Genomic DNA, 5,731 nt, shown 5'->3' on the forward strand with positions numbered 1-5,731 from the left:
GAAGAGATGAATGACATGAGCCATGCTGATCCATGCAGCAGTCCTTCTGTAAGTAGCCCTCACGACTCAAGAGTGGGGATATCCAGCCAGCACAGAAACATACTCATCATTATCTGCATTGTATGCTGACAAGAGAGATCCGGATTTTCAAATCAAGCTTGGAGTTGCACTACCGCCCATTTGTTTCTTGACAGATGCAAGTATTTTAGTTATAATGATTTGCAATTTCTTCATTTTTCAAATGATGCATTCATTATAGGTTAATGGATATGTTTCCCCTTTGGGTCTAAGTCACAGCATATGAATGAGCAAAACTGTGATAGCTGTGATTAGGACCTTGATTTTTTTTTTTTTTTTTTTTTAAAGTGAATTAATTAGTCTACACTTTCAGAGTGCGCTGTGCATGTAAAGGTTGCCAAAGGTTTCTTGTTACAGTACAGTACCATGACAGGAATATCACGATGAACCTCAGAACTTTTGATTTAGTTTTCACTGAGACATCACTGCATGGAAGAGAGGACACTAATGAAAACTGGGCCATAAAGGATATTGTTGTCTATCAAGGCCTTTTCCCTAATCTCCTCCTTAATCCTTGTTCTTGTTTCAGAGTCATCATCCAAAAAGATACGTAAGAGGTAGAGGTTTTTTTGTTGTTGTTTGTTTTAATTCTTGGGGCATTTAATAGCAAGTTGCTTTCTGTTTAAAGTTGTTGAACTGTTGCTGTCCATCTTTATTCTTCAGCTATGCCAAAGTAGTTATTAAATGTAACCTTGACGGCAGAGTGATTTGTTTTGGTAAAGCACTACTTTTGACATGAATGGAATGGATTATCAAAAAGGGAGAGGCTGAAGGTGAGGATGAGGGGAGGACATCACTTTTCACTGTATCAGAATGTCAGAAGAGCTGAAGTAACTTGCTGAAAACAAAGTTTAAAAGTAAAGTTTTTGCCTGACTATATTTTCTCCTTAATTGTTTGCCAGGTGACAATAATTCAAAACTTGGAAAGAGTTCAGTGTATCTTTTCACTTTTTACTTTTTTTCTTCCTCTGGAGCTGCTTCAGTTACAATAAGGGAGAAACTGGCACATGCTCTAAGATCCCGATGCGGCAGGCTTTCTTGTAGTTCCAATATGTTAACTCAATCAGCAACAATATCACAATGCTGCACTTCACATGACCTGTCTTATGCTCTTATCTTAGATGTTAACCCTGAAGCGAGATAACATTAGTGAAGTGGTGAGCCAGGATTTTGTAACCCGGCTGCAGAAATTTGCTCCCATTTAACCACAGCAGCATTACTGAGGCCAGGCACTGATGTTGGATGATAAGATGGAGCTCACAGTCATCGCTCCAGTTCATCCCAAAGGTGTTTCACTTTCAGCACAGATAGAGCAGAGAACGGATACAGCAGAATCTGAACACTGCCACGTTGATTCCTGTGGCTTCGCCTCATGCAAAAAGAGATAACACCTTGTCAATAAACACAAACCCAAAGATCAGATCAGTTTACAGTCTTTTGTCAGTCTGTCTGCCTTGTACATGCCACCTGGAATCAAGAGACACAATGACTGCAAACTGCAGCAAGCGTGTATAAAACAAATCCATTCAATTCTAATATAGCTGTTTTAAAAATCATGCAAAAACAAGATTTCCCTTAAACTGGGCTGTACATAAACAGTAGTATACTTTGCTCTCAGTGTTTCTTCAGGTTCCCTTATACAGTCTTTTTATTCCCTTTAAACATCTGACAGTTCGTGCAAAGGCATGATGTGACGTTATGAGAGAATGACACAGGTTCCCCGCTTCATTCATCCCATCCAGAGTGCAGAACATGGGCAGGGATCGTGTATGATGCCCGGACAGCCTGTGATCAATAAACTTTATTCTGGAAGTTGTATGCAAACTTTACAACCAAACTCGGACTTCATAGCCTTGGACAGAAAAAGGTTTGAGCTTAATCAGACGGCCTTAAAACATGTGTGTGCTCCCTCATATTCATGTTCAACTCTAGAAAAAACAACAACATTATTTTGTTTTTGCCCTTGTCCAACTATTCAGTATATTTTTTTACAAGACCATGTTATTGCTTTGGGAGAACAACCTTAGAATAAGTATAAATTATGTAGATAACAAAGACCTTATTGTGGGGAATGTTTCTACTTGGTATTGAATAAGCTGGACGTATTGTGTATACAATGTCATCATGGTTCACTAAGTAGGGCAATCTACAACATGTAAGAGTCTAGTGTGTTGTGTTGTGCTTCAAAAGTGTGCCCATCTGTTATATCTTTTATAAACATTTTTTTGAATTCATACATTTCATTTGAACAATTCTGAAAATGTGTGGCATTATAATTCCTGAGATTACCACATATAGGAAAAATATTACAGCCAGTTGTACAATTTATCAGAAGGAATGAAAGTCTGCAACCTCCGCTTGCCCTGCTTCATTTACTTCTTTCTCCATCTTTCCTCTTGGTATTTCTACAGGACATAAGTTGTGATTTAAAGTCATTCATGTGCAGTGTCACCCCATCTGACTTGTGCACAGAGGTCATTTCCATCCCATCTGTGGTCGCACATGAATTTCTTTGTTGTATTGAAGAGCAAGAGGTTGTCAAATCTGCCAGCTTCATACCATATTACCTAACTGCATGCTGAATTTCTTGTAGAAAAGTCTCCTGCTTTCTTTCTGCTGTGCCTCAGTCAGTACTTTGAATAATATAATCGTTTTTGAATTTTTCAGTTTTCTTTTGTTGTTCAATTAGCATAAAACACTTACAGACTACAATATGCAGTCGTATTTGGCCTTGGAGTAAGGCCTCTCAGCATCTTCTCTGCCCATCCACAAGGTCAACACAGTTGTATGATGAATTTTTAAAATAAAACACCCCGCGCAGGCTTCCTAAGAAGAAGAAAGAAACTGTGCAAACAAGCAAACATAGCTTTTGCTTGTTTGGCATAACCTGTTCCAGGAGCGTTTCTTTTACGTATTTTATTGACTGAGTTCTGTAAACTGTACTTCCTTAATTTGTGGTAACATGAATTATTATTTTCATTTGATTATTTTATTTTATATAATTTAATATTGTGCAAATAAAATCTATGAGCACTATTTATTACTTATAGATAAAATTAACTTTTATCTCACTTACAACTGCATACATTGGCGATGAGTGTGTGGTAATAATGCTGGCATGTGTGTTGATGTGTGCGATGTGAGGTTAAGAGAATGAAATGAGAGCATTTATGTATTTTATACTTTTTTAATAAAATTTTTATAGCATTTTATATATTGGGCATGGTTCTTGAGAGCTTTGTACAATGACAATAAGGAATCTTTTCTGTGGTTTAACTACATTTTACCCACTGGCTCACCTTAACCCATTCTCACCAAGTGCTCCAAGAAAGCAAAGACCAAGGTTACACACTGTAACAGTCCACTGAAGCATCAGCCTGGACTTTAATTTATTTTTGAACTGATGAACTTTCATCCCAGCCTGACTGTATACAACGCCTCCTTATGAGGGTCATAAAACAGGCTCTGTAGAGACATCTCAGGGAGCTCAAAGAAGAGTTGATAAGAAATGGTAGGATGGTTTGTGGCAGACTGAACCTCAGAATATGATAAACTGTCAATACTGCCACATTTCCAGATGTGGCCCAGAGGTCACAGGAATGTGTGGCCTCAGGAAACAAAGAACAAAGAGCCATTTGGAATGTGTGTGAAATGCCAATATGGAAATCTTTAAAAAAAAAAAAGGTCAAAAAAAAGGTCTCTGTTCCCGCTAAAATTAAAAATTTTAATTTGCTTAAGAAATAGTAAGAACTGTATTCACCACTATTCACAAACCCATAGAGAAGATTTAAACAAGTTCGTGCATTAAACAGGCCTGTTCTTGATTGATCACCAAAAATTGTTTCTTTGGTTTTATAACACAGACTATAATCTTATCGCTGTATTAATAATTTGTATTTAGTGTGATATTTCTTACTGACGCCATACTTTCCCAATATTTGAGCTACAATTTCCCCAAAACCAACACCTTGTGCCAACAGGCAAGAGGAAGACTTCACTACCAAATCACTCACTATCACTCGATATGATTCGCTATCTAAAGCGCTCAGTAGAGAGTGAGCTGTAGAAAATCCAGAGATTCCACAGAAAAGAGTCAATTAAAGAGCAGGAAGATGACCAGGAAACGAGCACTGCTGGCACCGGAAACGAGTGTGGTAAGCAAACAAACACTCAAACCACCAAACTTTTCAAAGTATCCAGCAAAGCCAGTCTAATCAAGTTAACAAAGCTATGAGCTAGCTAACATTCAATAGCTGATGCAAACCGTCTGCTTCATTTTTAGGTGCCCGATAAAGTTTGATATGGTCGATTCAGCACCTTCAATAGTGATACCACAGATGTGACATTAAGCGATTCTTTTGTTTTGGCCTTGTGTTAGGTTATAATAGCCAAATAGCCAAAGATGATGGTGTTGTTATTGCAGTGTCATCCGTGGCTGTGTGAGGTCAGCTCATGCTCATCAGACATTTCCTTAACATTAAAGTGTTGACAAAATAAAGATTGTTCATGAATCCTAAATGTCACGTCCTGTTCAGCTCAAATCCCATGTCAAGTCTGAAGCCTGTGTCTGTGCACAAACCGTTATTCCCATCTCTGGTTTGAGTTTAAGAAAAAATAAAATGTTGCGACGTAATGTTACAATGTTTGATTTGAAATAAAACATATTGAATTGTAATTATAACTGATCTAATTATCTGTTAACCCAACCCGCTCTTTCATCTGTTTCTATCTGCGAATGTCACTCATTTTCTAAGAGTCACTCTGTATTCAGTGTTTTGTCAGAGTGATTGTTATTTGGGATGCTTTAACTGTGCGGGTCCCTCATGGTTCTTGCTGCATGGAGGGTGTTTTCTTGACGACTCTGCCCTACACAGCACAAATATGAGCTTTTACACTAACATCCTTCGCATGTGGAAATTAACGACAAAATGTTTTCAAATCCTGGACTCCCCTGCATTTAAATGTGGTAAAACTATCTACAATGCAATGACAAAAAGATATACTTATTAAATTGCTATATTTAGCTGTTCCCGCTAATCAACCCATAGTGTTGTGAGAATAATAAAGTTAAATATAAATTAAATATAAAGATATATGCCCATATAAAGAAAATGCATCTTACCTGACATTTTCTAGCATCAGGAAGGTCGTATGGCAATGTTAAACTATTTTCTGATTCTTTTCTCTGATTCTCTTCATTTTCTGATTTAGGTGTGGGTAAGTGTAGAAAAGATTTGAATGTAAAGTGTGCATGCATGCATGTCCACACTTAGACAAAAGGTCTCTGTATACCTGTGTACTCGGAGTTGCTTTTCCTCCAAGGGTTTGGGGCCGTGTGCATCTGTCAGGCTTGAATGGCTGGCTCTTCCAGAATCAGCAACAAGACAATGAGCTGAAGAGGGAAGACTCCAAGTCTGCCTCCCTGGAGAGCACCTGTAGCTAAGGAGCTTGTTATCGATCTAAATAGTGGGAGGAATGAGAGACAGAGGGCAGCAGGGAAGCACCTCTGCCCTATCCTGCCCTCCAGTGTCCCATTGGACAGAGCTGCGAATTTTTATCAACTCCAAAGCCTATCTAAATCAGAATGAAAAAACAACCATGGATGAGGAGGTCCAACGTCCCACGAGAACCAAGATTGTATTACTGGAGGTCA

The sequence above is a fragment of the Scatophagus argus genome, chromosome 2, assembly GCF_020382885.2.
Source record: "Scatophagus argus isolate fScaArg1 chromosome 2, fScaArg1.pri, whole genome shotgun sequence".
NCBI classification, from domain to species: Eukaryota; Metazoa; Chordata; class Actinopteri; family Scatophagidae; genus Scatophagus; species Scatophagus argus.